Raw genomic sequence first — 14,212 nt, forward strand, 5'->3', positions numbered from 1 at the left:
GTAAGCCTTCTTGAAGCCAGAGAGAGTGCGTGATAGGGGCTCACCCTTCAGGGACTGCCTTTTGCAGCACAAGTCCAGGTAATTCCCACCGAAGCTCATTTCAAACCTGAAAAAGGAACTGTCACTTACATGTAACAGCTTTCCTGAAAACAAAAGCGTGTGAAGTGGCTGACAAAAGAACTCCGTAAAAAAAGGCAATTCTTCTGGAGCCCATGCATTGACCCAAAGTTACGACGGCAGTTCGGTTGAGCAACGAGAAATAGGTTAAGAAAGGCAAAGAGCAGCATGGCCCGTACGGGGATCAAACCGCGAACCTTGGGTTATTAGCACCACGCTCTAACCAACTGAGCTAACCGGCCTGAACGCCACGCAAGGTGGCCTCTGTGCGGAAGCCGGCGTTTGCACCCGTGCGGCCTTCACTTTTAGCTGGTATTTCGACTTTGTTTGCGTGTATCATCTCATGATTAGGCATCGGTGCCAACTTTGAGCAAAGACGAGTTGCGCCTTTCTCACCCTGACATTCTCAGCTCAAAATTTGTTCATTTCCTGCCACGCTGCAAAGTCTTAAGGTTGCGAGGCATGGGCTCCAATCCAGGCCAAGATTAATGAAACGCCACGCTTAATGCTGCCTGTACACAGAAGCAAAGAAGGTATTCTGCCATTGTCGCCTCTTTATTGCTCTGTGTACAGGCAGCATTAAGCGTGGCGTTTCATTAATCTTGGCCTGGATTGGAGCCATGCCTTCGCAACCTTAAGACTTTGCAGCGTGGCAGGAAATGAACAAATTTTGAGCTGAAGAATGTCAGGGTGAAGAAAGGCGCAACTCGTCCTTTGCTCAAAGTTTCGGCACCGATGCCTAATCATGAGATGATACACGCAAAACAAAAGTCGAAATACCAGCTAAAAGTGAAGGGCCGCACGGGTTGCAAAACGCCGGCTTCCGCACAGAGGCCACCTTGCGTGGCGTTCAGGCCGGTTAGGCCTCAGTTGGTTTAGAGCGTTGGTGCTAATAACGCCAAGGGTCGCGGGTTGATCCCCGTACGGGCCATGCTGCCTCTTTGCCTTTCTTAACCTATTTCTCGTTGCTCAACCGAACTGCCGTCGTAACTTTGGGTCAATGCATGGGCTCCAGAAGAATTGCCTTTTTTTACGGAGTTCTTTTGTCAGCCACTTCACAACCTTTTGTTTTCAGGAAAGCTGTTACATGTAAAGTGACAGTTCCTTTTTTCAGGTTTGAAATGAGCTTCGGTGGGAATTACCTGGACTTGTGCTGCAAAAGGCCAGTCTGAAGGCGTGAGCCCCTATCACGCACCTCTCTGGCTTCAAGAAGGCTTACTATCCCAAGAAGCAGGAAAAGTCCTAGCCGAGGGGAAGAGCTTTGGAGTAGTATAAGCACAGGAGGCTCACGCAGGGATGCAGGCGGCTGACCACGGCTCATTGGCAAGGCCTTTCTTTCGGCATCGGTACGTACGTTTCATTTACAGTGTGCACGGATTTCTGCAGTGGCGAAAGCAAGCCAGCTCTGCCTGTGTAAAACCGAGGCAGGTTCCACCGAGATTTGAACTCGGATCGCTGGATTCAGAGTCCAGAGTGCTAACCATTACACCATGGGAACCAAGACATGCAGGAAGGCTGCCCTGCAGCAGCGTGGCAAGCGCAAATCGTTGTAAAAAAAAATCTTCCAAGATAGACCAATCTCAAACAGGCTTTTTTTAAATCTTTTTCTAAATGTGGAAGTAACACGCAGTTTTTTTGCTTTTTTTCCTCAGTCTCGGCCTTTTTTGGAACCACTCTCCATCTGTCAAGGCAGTGGAGGGTCTTGGGGCTGTGCGAGCGGTTGACCGCTGAAGGAGTTGCTGATTTTGGGAGAAGCAGAAGGCAAGGCGGGCGGACTGCGAAAAGCCATCCCAGGTTCCACCGAGATTTGAACTCGGATCGCTGGATTCAGAGTCCAGAGTGCTAACCATTACCACCATGGAACCAACGCACGATCGGCATGCCTCCGGAAGCGTGAGTGTCGTAGATGGTCGTGCAAACAAATTGGCACAGAAACCATGGAGTTTGGCACAAGTGAATTTCCTTACAACACGGAATTCTAAACAACGGCAGCGCTGGTATTTGGACTGCCCTTCTTGGAACCATTAGGACTTGGCCCGATTCTTCAGAAAAGGAAACGCGTGGATTAGAGGGTATAAGAAGGAGTCCTTTGGTGTGCTTTGTGAAGAGGACCAAGCGGCTGCTTTCCCGTCATGGTTAGGTCGTCCCCCTCTTATCCTGATCCAGAACGCAGGTGGCTGACCACTGCTACGAGTTGCCAGCTGAGCACTGGGACGCGTTCTTCCAGTGAGGTCGTTGGCTGCTTGACGGATGAATGCGCTTTGGCATAGCTAATTGCTGTTCACTGGAATCTGAAAAATGGTGGAAGGTTCCACCGAGATTTGAACTCGGATCGCTGGATTCAAAGTCCAGAGTGCTAAGCATTACACCATGGAACCGCGGCGCGCATTCTCTGTACCGTCCGTGCGAAGGGCAGTAGGGTCAGCTTCTGTTACAAAAGGTTTCTTTGTGCCGGGTTTTCTGCTTGTAGATCTATTTTTAAACAAGACCTGCGTATTGAAGCACCCGCGGCGGAGGGACCAAGAACACACTTGCGACCAAGGTGAAATCCCCGGAGCGGCTTCACGATAGCATATTTTCTTGCTGCCACCAAAGCACGGCACCGGCTTCTTTTACGTTCAGTCATTTCGTATAGGGACTTTATATGGCCCATTCAAATGGGCTCAACAAATATCAGAGTCAAACATCTGCACCTTTCTCCTTGGGGGTCACAGGTGTAGAGTGTTTTCGAGTGATTTCCAACAGCAAGACTTCTCTATAAAAGCGGGGTTAGAATTTGCAGTGTGGCTTTTCATGAAATCTTGGGCTGCTTTGGATCTATGCCTGGCAAGCTTAAGATGTGGGCAGCATGGTGCGGGAAATCAGCAAATAAAGAGGCGACAATGGCAGAATACCTTCTTTGCTTCTGTGTACAGGCAGCATTAACCGTGGCGTTTCATTAATCTTGGCCTGGATTGGAGCCATGCCTCGCAACCTTAAGACTTTGCAGCGTGGCAGGAAATGAACAAATTTTGAGCTGAGAATGTCAGGGTGAAGAAAGGCGCAACTCGTCCTTTGCTCAAAAGTTGGCACCGATGCCTAATCATGAGATGATACACGCAAACAAAAGTCGAAATACCAGCTAAAAGTGAAGGGCCGCACGGGTGCAAACGCGGCTTCCGCACAGAGGCCACCTTGCGTGGCTTTCAGGCCGGTTAGCTCAGTTGGTTAGAGCGTGGTGCTAATAACGCCAAGGTCGCGGGTTCGATCCCCGTACGGGCCACGCTGCCTCTTTGCCTTTCTTAACCTATTTCTCGTTGCTCAACCGAACTGCCGTCGTAACTTTGGGTCAATGCATGGGCTCCAGAAGAATTGCCTTTTTTTACGGAGTTCTTTTGTCAGCCACTTCACAACCTTTTGTTTTCAGGAAAGCTGTTACATGTAAAGTGACAGTTCCTTTTTTCAGGTTTGAAATGAGCTTCGGTGGGAATTACCTGGACTTGTGCTGCAAAAGGCAGTCTGAAGGGTGAGCCCCTATCACGCACCTCTCTGGCTTCAAGAAGGCTTACTATCCCAAGAAGCAGAAAAGTCCTAGCCGAGGGGAAGAGCCTTTGGAGTAGTATAAGCACAGGAGGCTCACGCAGGGATGCAGGCGGCTGACCACGGCTCATTGGCAAGGCCTTTCTTTCGGCATCGGTACGTACGTTTCACTTACAGTGTGCACGGATTTCTGCAGTGGCGAAAGCAAGCCAGCTCTGCCTGTGTAAAACCGAGGCAGGTTCCACCGAGATTTGAACTCGGATCGCTGGATTCAGAGTCCAGAGTGCTAACCATTACACCATGGAACCAAGACATGCAGAAGGCTGCCCTGCAGCAGCGTGGCAAGCGCAAATCGTTGTAAAAAAAATCTTCCAAGATAGGACCAATCTTCAAACAGGCTTTTTTAAATCTTTTTCTTAAATGTGGAAGTAACACGCAGTTTTTTTGCTTTTTTCCTCAGTCTCGGCCTTTTTTGGAACCACTCTCCAACTTGTCAAGGCAGTGGAGGGTCTTGGGGCTGTGCGAGCGGTCGACCGCTGAAGGAGTTGCTGATTTTGGGAGAGCAGAAGGCAAGGCGGCGGACTGCGAAAAGCCATCCCAGGTTCCACCGAGATTTGAACTCGGATCGCTGGATTCAGAGTCCAGAGTGCTAACCATTACACCATGGAACCAACGCACGATTGGCATGCCTCCGGAAGCGTGAGTGTCGTAGATGGTCGTGCAAACAAATTGGCACAGAAACCATGGAGTTTGGCACAAGTGAATTTCCTTACAACACGGAATTCTAAACAACGGCAGCCTGGTATTTGGACTGCCCTTCTTTGGAACCATTAGGACTTGGCCCGATTCTTCAGAAAAGGAAACGCGTGGATTAGAGGGTATAAGAAGGAGTCCTTTGGTGTGCTTTGTGAAGAGGACCAAGCGGCTGCTTTCCCGTCATGGTTAGGTCGTCCCCCTCTTATCCTGATCCAGAACGCAGGTGGCTGACCACTGTACGAGTTGCAGCTGAGCACTGGGACGGTTCTTCCAGTGAGGTCGTTGGCTGCTTGACGGATGAATGCGCTTTGGCATAGCTAATTGCTGTTCACTGGAATCTGAAAAATGGTGGAAGGTTCCACCGAGATTTGAACTCGGATCGCTGGATTCAAAGTCCAGAGTGCTAACCATTACACCATGGAACCACGGCGCGCATTCTCTGTACCGTCCGTGCTGAAGGGCAGTAGGGTCAGCTTCTGTTACAAAAGGTTTCTTTGTGCCGGGTTTTCTGCTTGTAGATCTATTTTAAACAAGACCTGCGTATTGAAGCACCCGCGGCGGAGGGACCAAGAACACACTTGCGACCAAGGTGAAATCCCCGGAGCGGCTTCACGATAGCATATTTTCTTGCTGCCACAAAGCACGGCACCGGCTTCTTTTACGTTCAGTCATTTCGTATAGGGACTTTATATGGCCCATTCAAATGGGCTCAACAAATATCAGAGTCAAACATCTGCACCTTTCTCCTTGGGGGTCACAGGTGTAGAGTGTTTTCGAGTGATTTCCAACAGCAAGACTTCTCTATAAAAGCGGGGTTAGAATTTGCAGTGTGGCTTTTCATGAAATCTTGGGCTGCTTTGGATCTATGCCTGGCAAGCTTAAGATGTGGGCAGCATGGCGGGAAATCAGCAAATAAAGAGGCGACAATGGCAGAATACCTTCTTTGCTTCTGTGTACAGGCAGCATTAAGCGTGGCGTTTCATTAATCTTGGCCTGGATTGGAGCCATGCCTCGCAACCTTAAGACTTTGCAGCGTGGCAGGAAATGAACAAATTTTGAGCTGAGAATGTCAGGGTGAAGAAAGGCGCAACTCGTCCTTTGCTCAAAGTTGGCACCGATGCCTAATCATGAGATGATACACGCAAACAAAAGTCGAAATACCAGCTAAAAGTGAAGGGCCGCACGGGTGCAAACGCCGGCTTCCACACAGAGGCCACCTTGCGTGGCTTTCAGGCCGGTTAGCTCAGTTGGTTAGAGCGTGGTGCTAATAACGCCAAGGTCGCGGGTTCGATCCCCGTACGGGCCATGCTGCCTCTTTGCCTTTCTTAACCTATTTCTCGTTGCTCAACCGAACTGCCGTCGTAACTTTGGGTCAATGCATGGGCTCCAGAAGAATTGCCTTTTTTTACGGAGTTCTTTTGTCAGCCACTTCACAACCTTTTGTTTTCAGGAAAGCTGTACATGTAAAGTGACAGTTCCTTTTTCAGGTTTGAAATGAGCTTCGGTGGGAATTACCTGGACTTGTGCTGCAAAAGGCAGTCTGAAGGGTGAGCCCCTATCACGCACCTCTCTGGCTTCAAGAAGGCTTACTATCCCAAGAAGCAGAAAAGTCCTAGCCGAGGGGAAGAGCCTTTGGAGTAGTATAAGCACAGGAGGCTCACGCAGGGATGCAGGCGGCTGACCACGGCTCATTGGCAAGGCCTTTCTTTCGGCATCGGTACGTACGTTTCACTTACAGTGTGCACGGATTTCTGCAGTGGCGAAAGCAAGCCAGCTCTGCCTGTGTAAAAACCGAGGCAGGTTCCACCGAGATTTGAACTCGGATCGCTGGATTCAGAGTCCAGAGTGCTAACCATTACACCATGGAACCAAGACATGCAGAAGGCTGCCCTGCAGCAGCGTGGCAAGCGCAAATCGTTGTAAAAAAAATCTTCCAAGATAGGACCAATCTTCAAACAGGCTTTTTTAAATCTTTTCTTAAATGTGGAAGTAACACGCAGTTTTTTTGCTTTTTTCCTCAGTCTCGGCCCTTTTTTGGAACCACTCTCCATCTTGTCAGGCAGTGGAGGGTCTTGGGGCTGTGCGAGCGGTCGACCGCTGAAGGAGTTGCTGATTTTGGGAGAGCAGAAGGCAAGGCGGCGGACTGCGAAAAGCCATCCCAGGTTCCACCGAGATTTGAACTCGGATCGCTGGATTCAGAGTCCAGAGTGCTAACCATTACACCATGGAACCAACGCACGATCGGCATGCCTCCGGAAGCGTGAGTGTCGTAGATGGTCGTGCAAACAAATTGGCACAGAAACCATGGAGTTTGGCACAAGTGAATTTCCTTACAACACGGAATTCTAAACAACGGCAGCCTGGTATTTGGACTGCCCTTCTTTGGAACCATTAGGACTTGGCCCGATTCTTCAGAAAGGAAACGCGTGGATTAGAGGGTATAAGAAGGAGTCCTTTGGTGTGCTTTGTGAAGAGGACCAAGCGGCTGCTTTCCCGTCATGGTTAGGTCGTCCCCCTCTTATCCTGATCCAGAACGCAGGTGGCTGACCACTGTACGAGTTGCAGCTGAGCACTGGGGACGGTTCTTCCAGTGAGGTCGTTGGCTGCTTGACGGAATGAATGCGCTTTGGCATAGCTAATTGCTGTTTACTGGAATCTGAAAAATGGTGGAAGGTTCCACCGAGATTTGAACTCGGATCGCTGGATTCAAAGTCCAGAGTGCTAACCATTACACCATGGAACCGCGGCGCGCATTCTCTGTACCGTCCGTGCCGAAGGCAGTAGGGTCAGCTTCTGTTACAAAAGGTTTCTTTGTGCCGGGTTTTCTGCTTGTAGATCTATTTTAAACAAGACCTGCATATTGAAGCACCCGCGGCGGAGGGACCAAGAACACACTTGCGACCAAGGTGAAATCCCCGGAGCGGCTTCACGATAGCATATTTTCTTGCTGCCACAAAGCACGGCACCGGCTTCTTTTACGTTCAGTCATTTCGTATAGGGACTTTATATGGCCCATTCAAATGGGCTCAACAAATATCAGAGTCAAACATCTGCACCTTTCTCCTTGGGGGTCACAGGTGTAGAGTGTTTTCGAGTGATTTCCAACAGCAAGACTTCTCTATAAAAGCGGGGTTAGAATTTGCAGTGTGGCTTTTCATGAAATCTTGGGCTGCTTTGGATCTATGCCTGGCAAGCTTAAGATGTGGGCAGCATGGCGGGAAATCAGCAAATAAAGAGGCGACAATGGCAGAATACCTTCTTTGCTTCTGTGTACAGGCAGCATTAAGCGTGGCGTTTCATTAATCTTGGCCTGGATTGGAGCCATGCCTCGCAACCTTAAGACTTTGCAGCGTGGCAGGAAATGAACAAATTTTGAGCTGAGAATGTCAGGGTGAAGAAAGGCGCAACTCGTCCTTTGCTCAAAGTTGGCACCGATGCCTAATCATGAGATGATACACGCAAACAAAAGTCGAAATACCAGCTAAAAGTGAAGGGCCGCACGGGTGCAAACGCCGGCTTCCGCACAGAGGCCACCTTGCGTGGCTTTCAGGCCGGTTAGCTCAGTTGGTTAGAGCGTGGTGCTAATAACGCCAAGGTTGCGGGTTCGATCCCCGTACGGGCCATGCTGCCTCTTTGCCTTTCTTAACCTATTTCTCGTTGCTCAACCGAACTGCCGTCGTAACTTTGGGTCAATGCATGGGCTCCAGAAGAATTGCCTTTTTTTACGGAGTTCTTTTGTCAGCCACTTCACAACCTTTTGTTTTCAGGAAAGCTGTTACATGTAAAGTGACAGTTCCTTTTTCAGGTTTGAAATGAGCTTCGGTGGGAATTACCTGGACTTGTGCTGCAAAAGGCAGTCTGAAGGGTGAGCCCCTATCACGCACCTCTCTGGCTTCAAGAAGGCTTACTATCCCAAGAAGCAGAAAAGTCCTAGCCGAGGGGAAGAGCCTTTGGAGTAGTATAAGCACAGGAGGCTCACGCAGGGATGCAGGCGGCTGACCACGGCTCATTGGCAAGGCCTTTCTTTCGGCATCGGTACGTACGTTTCACTTACAGTGTGCACGGATTTCTGCAGTGGCGAAAGCAAGCCAGCTCTGCCTGTGTAAAACCGAGGCAGGTTCCACCGAGATTTGAACTCGGATCGCTGGATTCAGAGTCCAGAGTGCTAACCATTACACCATGGAACCAAGACATGCAGAAGGCTGCCCTGCAGCAGCGTGGCAAGCGCAAATCGTTGTAAAAAAAATCTTCCAAGATAGGACTGTAAGGTCCCTGACCGCCGATCTTAGATTTAGTAATCCGTGGGAGCCCTCCTACCAGGACAAAGACGTATACGGGGACAAGAACGACACAACTCCAATGGAAGTTCAAACTTGTCCAGTTTATTCTTACGTGATCATAGTATTTATACCCCTTGTGTACATGCAAAGACAAAGGAATCATTATAAAATAAAGATGGAGTAGAACCTCATTATCTACAAGGATGGCCTTCAAGGATGGCTAATGCGGGACAGGAATTTAAAGGAGGATACAAGGAGTAGAAAAGGCGTTAGTGCACAGATAAGATTAAGTTGTTTCTCAAGGCTTATGTTGTGTCAGGTGCAAGTTGTGCAAGGGTACTATTTGGGAAAAACAGCTTATTATGGGATGTTCAAACCTTGCTGGTTGCTGTTACAAAATGGAGATACATCTCTAAAATGGAGTATGATATGCTAAGCATCAAAGTGTATCAAAGTATCAAAATACATGCATATATGAATATATAATTACATGAATATATGATTATATGATATTATATCAAACCTTACAAGGACCAATCTTCAAACAGGCTTTTTTAAATCTTTTTCTTAAATGTGGAAGTAACACGCAGTTTTTTTGCTTTTTTCCTCAGTCTCGGCCTTTTTTGGAACCACTCTCCATCTTGTCAAGGCAGTGGAGGGTCTTGGGGCTGTGCGAGCGGTCGACTGCTGAAGGAGTTGCTGATTTTGGGAGAGCAGAAGGCAAGGCGGCGGACTGCGAAAAGCCATCCCAGGTTCCACCGAGATTTGAACTCGGATTGCTGGATTCAGAGTCCAGAGTGCTAACCATTACACCATGGAACCAACGCATGATCGGCATGCCTCCGGAAGCGTGAGTGTCGTAGATGGTCGTGCAAACAAATTGGCACAGAAACCATGGAGTTTGGCACAAGTGAATTTCCTTACAACACGGAATTCTAAACAACGGCAGCCTGGTATTTGGACTGCCCTTCTTTGGAACCATTAGGACTTGGCCCGATTCTTCAGAAAAGGAAACGCGTGGATTAGAGGGTATAAGAAGGAGTCCTTTGGTGTGCTTTGTGAAGAGGACCAAGCGGCTGCTTTCCCGTCATGGTTAGGTCGTCCCCCTCTTATCCTGATCCAGAACGCAGGTGGCTGACCACTGTACGAGTTGCAGCTGAGCACTGGGACGGTTCTTCCAGTGAGGTCGTTGGCTGCTTGACGGATGAATGCGCTTTGGCATAGCTAATTGCTGTTCACTGGAATCTGAAAAATGGTGGAAGGTTCCACCGAGATTTGAACTTGGATCGCTGGATTCAAAGTCCAGAGTGCTAACCATTACACCATGGAACCGCGGCGCGCATTCTCTGTACCGTCCGTGCCGAAGGGCAGTAGGGTCAGCTTCTGTTACAAAAGGTTTCTTTGTGCCGGGTTTTCTGCTTGTAGATCTATTTTAAACAAGACCTGCGTATTGAAGCACCCGCGGCGGAGGGACCAAGAACACACTTGCGACCAAGGTGAAATCCCCGGAGCGGCTTCACGATAGCATATTTTCTTGCTGCCACAAAGCACGGCACCGGCTTCTTTTACGTTCAGTCATTTCGTATAGGGACTTTATATGGCCCATTCAAATGGGCTCAACAAATATCAGAGTCAAACATCTGCACCTTTCTCCTTGGGGGTCACAGGTGTAGAGTGTTTTCGAGTGATTTCCAACAGCAAGACTTCTCTATAAAAGCGGGGTTAGAATTTGCAGTGTGGCTTTTCATGAAATCTTGGGCTGCTTTGGATCTATGCCTGGCAAGCTTAAGATGTGGGCAGCATGGCGGGAAATCAGCAAATAAAGAGGCGACAATGGCAGAATACCTTCTTTGCTTCTGTGTACAGGCAGCATTAAGCGTGGCGTTTCATTAATCTTGGCCTGGATTGGAGCCATGCCTCGCAACCTTAAGACTTTGCAGCGTGGCAGGAAATGAACAAATTTTGAGCTGAGAATGTCAGGGTGAAGAAAGGCGCAACTCGTCCTTTGCTCAAAGTTGGCACCGATGCCTAATCATGAGATGATACACGCAAACAAAAGTCGAAATACCAGCTAAAAGTGAAGGGCCGCACGGGTGCAAACGCCGGCTTCCGCACAGAGGCCACCTTGCGTGGCTTTCAGGCCGGTTAGCTCAGTTGGTTAGAGCGTGGTGCTAATAACGCCAAGGTCGCGGGTTCGATCCCCGTACGGGCCATGCTGCCTCTTTGCCTTTCTTAACCTATTTCTCGTTGCTCAACCGAACTGCCGTCGTAACTTTGGGTCAATGCATGGGCTCCAGAAGAATTGCCTTTTTTTACGGAGTTCTTTTGTCAGCCACTTCACAACCTTTTGTTTTCAGGAAAGCTGTTACATGTAAAGTGACAGTTCCTTTTTCAGGTTTGAAATGAGCTTCGGTGGGAATTACCTGGACTTGTGCTGCAAAAGGCAGTCTGAAGGGTGAGCCCCTATCACGCACCTCTCTGGCTTCAAGAAGGCTTACTATCCCAAGAAGCAGAAAAGTCCTAGCCGAGGGGAAGAGCCTTTGGAGTAGTATAAGCACAGGAGGCTCACGCAGGGATGCAGGCGGCTGACCACGGCTCATTGGCAAGGCCTTTCTTTCGGCATCGGTACGTACGTTTCACTTACAGTGTGCACGGATTTCTGCAGTGGCGAAAGCAAGCCAGCTCTGCCTGTGTAAAACCGAGGCAGGTTCCACCGAGATTTGAACTCGGATCGCTGGATTCAGAGTCCAGAGTGCTAACCATTACACCATGGAACCAAGACATGCGGAAGGCTGCCCTGCAGCAGCGTGGCAAGCGCAAATCGTTGTAAAAAAAATCTTCCAAGATAGGACCAATCTTCAAACAGGCTTTTTTAAATCTTTTTCTTAAATGTGGAAGTAACACGCAGTTTTTTTGCTTTTTTCCTCAGTCTCGGCCTTTTTTGGAACCACTCTCCATCTTGTCAAGGCAGTGGAGGGTCTTGGGGCTGTGCGAGCGGTCGACCGCTGAAGGAGTTGCTGATTTTGGGAGAGCAGAAGGCAAGGCGGCGGACTGCGAAAAGCCATCCCAGGTTCCACCGAGATTTGAACTCGGATCGCTGGATTCAGAGTCCAGAGTGCTAACCATTACACCATGGAACCAACGCACGATCGGCATGCCTCCGGAAGCGTGAGTGTCGTAGATGGTCGTGCAAACAAATTGGCACAGAAACCATGGAGTTTGGCACAAGTGAATTTCCTTACAACACGGAATTCTAAACAACGGCAGCCTGGTATTTGGACTGCCCTTCTTTGGAACCATTAGGACTTGGCCCGATTCTTCAGAAAAGGAAACGCGTGGATTAGAGGGTATAAGAAGGAGTCCTTTGGTGTGCTTTGTGAAGAGGACCAAGCGGCTGCTTTCCCGTCATGGTTAGGTCGTCCCCCTCTTATCCTGATCCAGAACGCAGGTGGCTGACCACTGTACGAGTTGCAGCTGAGCACTGGGACGGTTCTTCCAGTGAGGTCGTTGGCTGCTTGACGGATGAATGCGCTTTGGCATAGCTAATTGCTGTTCACTGGAATCTGAAAAATGGTGGAAGGTTCCACCGAGATTTGAACTCGGATCGCTGGATTCAAAGTCCAGAGTGCTAAGCATTACACCATGGAACCGCGGCGCGCATTCTCTGTACCGTCCGTGCCGAAGGGCAGTAGGGTCAGCTTCTGTTACAAAAGGTTTCTTTGTGCCGGGTTTTCTGCTTGTAGATCTATTTTAAACAAGACCTGCGTATTGAAGCACCCGCGGCGGAGGGACCAAGAACACACTTGCGACCAAGGTGAAATCCCCGGAGCGGCTTCACGATAGCATATTTTCTTGCTGCCACAAAGCACGGCACCGGCTTCTTTTACGTTCAGTCATTTCGTATAGGGACTTTATATGGCCCATTCAAATGGGCTCAACAAATATCAGAGTCAAACATCTGCACCTTTCTCCTTGGGGGTCACAGGTGTAGAGTGTTTTCGAGTGATTTCCAACAGCAAGACTTCTCTATAAAAGCGGGGTTAGAATTTGCAGTGTGGCTTTTCATGAAATCTTGGGCTGCTTTGGATCTATGCCTGGCAAGCTTAAGATGTGGGCAGCATGGCGGGAAATCAGCAAATAAAGAGGCGACAATGGCAGAATACCTTCTTTGCTTCTGTGTACAGGCAGCATTAAGCGTGGCGTTTCATTAATCTTGGCCTGGATTGGAGCCATGCCTCGCAACCTTAAGACTTTGCAGCGTGGCAGGAAATGAACAAATTTTGAGCTGAGAATGTCAGGGTGAAGAAAGGCGCAACTCGTCCTTTGCTCAAAGTTGGCACCGGTGCCTAATCATGAGATGATACACGCAAACAAAAGTCGAAATACCAGCTAAAAGTGAAGGGCCGCACGGGTGCAAACGCCGGCTTCCGCACAGAGGCCACCTTGCGTGGCTTTCAGGCCGGTTAGCTCAGTTGGTTAGAGCGTGGTGCTAATAACGCCAAGGTCGCGGGTTCGATCCCCGTACGGGCCATGCTGCCTCTTTGCCTTTCTTAACCTATTTCTCGTTGCTCAACCGAACTGCCGTCGTAACTTTGGGTCAATGCATGGGCTCCAGAAGAATTGCCTTTTTTTACGGAGTTCTTTTGTCAGCCACTTCACAACCTTTTGTTTTCAGGAAAGCTGTTACATGTAAAGTGACAGTTCCTTTTTCAGGTTTGAAATGAGCTTCGGTGGGAATTACCTGGACTTGTGCTGCAAAAGGCAGTCTGAAGGGTGAGCCCCTATCACGCACCTCTCTGGCTTCAAGAAGGCTTACTATCCCAAGAAGCAGAAAAGTCCTAGCCGAGGGGAAGAGCCTTTGGAGTAGTATAAGCACAGGAGGCTCACGCAGGGATGCAGGCGGCTGACCACGGCTCATTGGCAAGGCCTTTCTTTCGGCATCGGTACGTACGTTTCACTTACAGTGTGCACGGATTTCTGCAGTGGCGAAAGCAAGCCAGCTCTGCCTGTGTAAAACCGAGGCAGGTTCCACCGAGATTTGAACTCGGATCGCTGGATTCAGAGTCCAGAGTGCTAACCATTACACCATGGAACCAAGACATGCAGAAGGCTGCCCTGCAGCAGCGTGGCAAGCGCAAATCGTTGTAAAAAAAATCTTCCAAGATAGGACCAATCTTCAAACAGGCTTTTTTAAATCTTTTTCTTAAATGTGGAAGTAACACGCAGTTTTTTTGCTTTTTTCCTCAGTCTCGGCCTTTTTTGGAACCACTCTCCATCTTGTCAAGGCAGTGGAGGGTCTTGGGGCTGTGCGAGCGGTCGACCGCTGAAGGAGTTGCTGATTTTGGGAGAGCAGAAGGCAAGGCGGCGGACTGCGAAAAGCCATCCCAGGTTCCACCGAGATTTGAACTCGGATCGCTGGATTCAGAGTCCAGAGTGCTAACCATTACACCATGGAACCAACGCACGATCGGCATGCCTCCGGAAGCGTGAGTGTCGTAGATGGTCGTGCAAACAAATTGGCACAGAAACCATGGAGTTTG

General features: G+C 49.2%; 22 non-coding genes across 22 annotated transcripts; 5 read left to right on the forward strand and 17 right to left on the reverse strand.

Moving 5' to 3' along the window:
- Positions 1-1,543: 1,543 nt before the first annotated feature.
- trnaq-cug lies at positions 1,544-1,616 on the reverse strand. The gene has a single exon. It is a non-coding gene; the product is annotated as a tRNA-Gln (tRNA).
- Positions 1,617-1,909: 293 nt separating this feature from the next.
- Positions 1,910-1,982, reverse strand: trnaq-cug. The gene has a single exon. It is a non-coding gene; the product is annotated as a tRNA-Gln (tRNA).
- Positions 1,983-2,423: 441 nt separating this feature from the next.
- Positions 2,424-2,495, reverse strand: trnaq-uug. The gene has a single exon. It is a non-coding gene; the product is annotated as a tRNA-Gln (tRNA).
- Positions 2,496-3,305: 810 nt separating this feature from the next.
- Positions 3,306-3,379, forward strand: trnai-aau. The gene has a single exon. It is a non-coding gene; the product is annotated as a tRNA-Ile (tRNA).
- A 493-nt stretch (positions 3,380-3,872) lies between these two features.
- trnaq-cug lies at positions 3,873-3,944 on the reverse strand. Its single transcript has one exon. It is a non-coding gene; the product is annotated as a tRNA-Gln (tRNA).
- A 291-nt stretch (positions 3,945-4,235) lies between these two features.
- Positions 4,236-4,307, reverse strand: trnaq-cug. The gene has a single exon. It is a non-coding gene; the product is annotated as a tRNA-Gln (tRNA).
- Positions 4,308-4,745: 438 nt separating this feature from the next.
- On the reverse strand, positions 4,746-4,817 carry trnaq-uug. The gene has a single exon. It is a non-coding gene; the product is annotated as a tRNA-Gln (tRNA).
- Positions 4,818-5,624: 807 nt separating this feature from the next.
- Positions 5,625-5,698, forward strand: trnai-aau. Its single transcript has one exon. It is a non-coding gene; the product is annotated as a tRNA-Ile (tRNA).
- Positions 5,699-6,190: 492 nt separating this feature from the next.
- On the reverse strand, positions 6,191-6,262 carry trnaq-cug. Its single transcript has one exon. It is a non-coding gene; the product is annotated as a tRNA-Gln (tRNA).
- Positions 6,263-6,552: 290 nt separating this feature from the next.
- On the reverse strand, positions 6,553-6,624 carry trnaq-cug. The gene has a single exon. It is a non-coding gene; the product is annotated as a tRNA-Gln (tRNA).
- Positions 6,625-7,063: 439 nt separating this feature from the next.
- Positions 7,064-7,135, reverse strand: trnaq-uug. The gene has a single exon. It is a non-coding gene; the product is annotated as a tRNA-Gln (tRNA).
- An 806-nt stretch (positions 7,136-7,941) lies between these two features.
- Positions 7,942-8,015, forward strand: trnai-aau. Its single transcript has one exon. It is a non-coding gene; the product is annotated as a tRNA-Ile (tRNA).
- Positions 8,016-8,507: 492 nt separating this feature from the next.
- trnaq-cug lies at positions 8,508-8,579 on the reverse strand. The gene has a single exon. It is a non-coding gene; the product is annotated as a tRNA-Gln (tRNA).
- Positions 8,580-9,422: 843 nt separating this feature from the next.
- On the reverse strand, positions 9,423-9,494 carry trnaq-cug. Its single transcript has one exon. It is a non-coding gene; the product is annotated as a tRNA-Gln (tRNA).
- A 438-nt stretch (positions 9,495-9,932) lies between these two features.
- trnaq-uug lies at positions 9,933-10,004 on the reverse strand. Its single transcript has one exon. It is a non-coding gene; the product is annotated as a tRNA-Gln (tRNA).
- An 807-nt stretch (positions 10,005-10,811) lies between these two features.
- trnai-aau lies at positions 10,812-10,885 on the forward strand. Its single transcript has one exon. It is a non-coding gene; the product is annotated as a tRNA-Ile (tRNA).
- Positions 10,886-11,377: 492 nt separating this feature from the next.
- Positions 11,378-11,449, reverse strand: trnaq-cug. The gene has a single exon. It is a non-coding gene; the product is annotated as a tRNA-Gln (tRNA).
- Positions 11,450-11,740: 291 nt separating this feature from the next.
- Positions 11,741-11,812, reverse strand: trnaq-cug. Its single transcript has one exon. It is a non-coding gene; the product is annotated as a tRNA-Gln (tRNA).
- A 438-nt stretch (positions 11,813-12,250) lies between these two features.
- Positions 12,251-12,322, reverse strand: trnaq-uug. The gene has a single exon. It is a non-coding gene; the product is annotated as a tRNA-Gln (tRNA).
- Positions 12,323-13,129: 807 nt separating this feature from the next.
- trnai-aau lies at positions 13,130-13,203 on the forward strand. Its single transcript has one exon. It is a non-coding gene; the product is annotated as a tRNA-Ile (tRNA).
- A 492-nt stretch (positions 13,204-13,695) lies between these two features.
- trnaq-cug lies at positions 13,696-13,767 on the reverse strand. Its single transcript has one exon. It is a non-coding gene; the product is annotated as a tRNA-Gln (tRNA).
- A 291-nt stretch (positions 13,768-14,058) lies between these two features.
- Positions 14,059-14,130, reverse strand: trnaq-cug. Its single transcript has one exon. It is a non-coding gene; the product is annotated as a tRNA-Gln (tRNA).
- Positions 14,131-14,212: the final 82 nt, after the last annotated feature.

This window comes from Xenopus tropicalis, chromosome 4 (genome assembly GCF_000004195.4).
Source record: "Xenopus tropicalis strain Nigerian chromosome 4, UCB_Xtro_10.0, whole genome shotgun sequence".
NCBI classification, from domain to species: Eukaryota; Metazoa; Chordata; class Amphibia; order Anura; family Pipidae; genus Xenopus; species Xenopus tropicalis.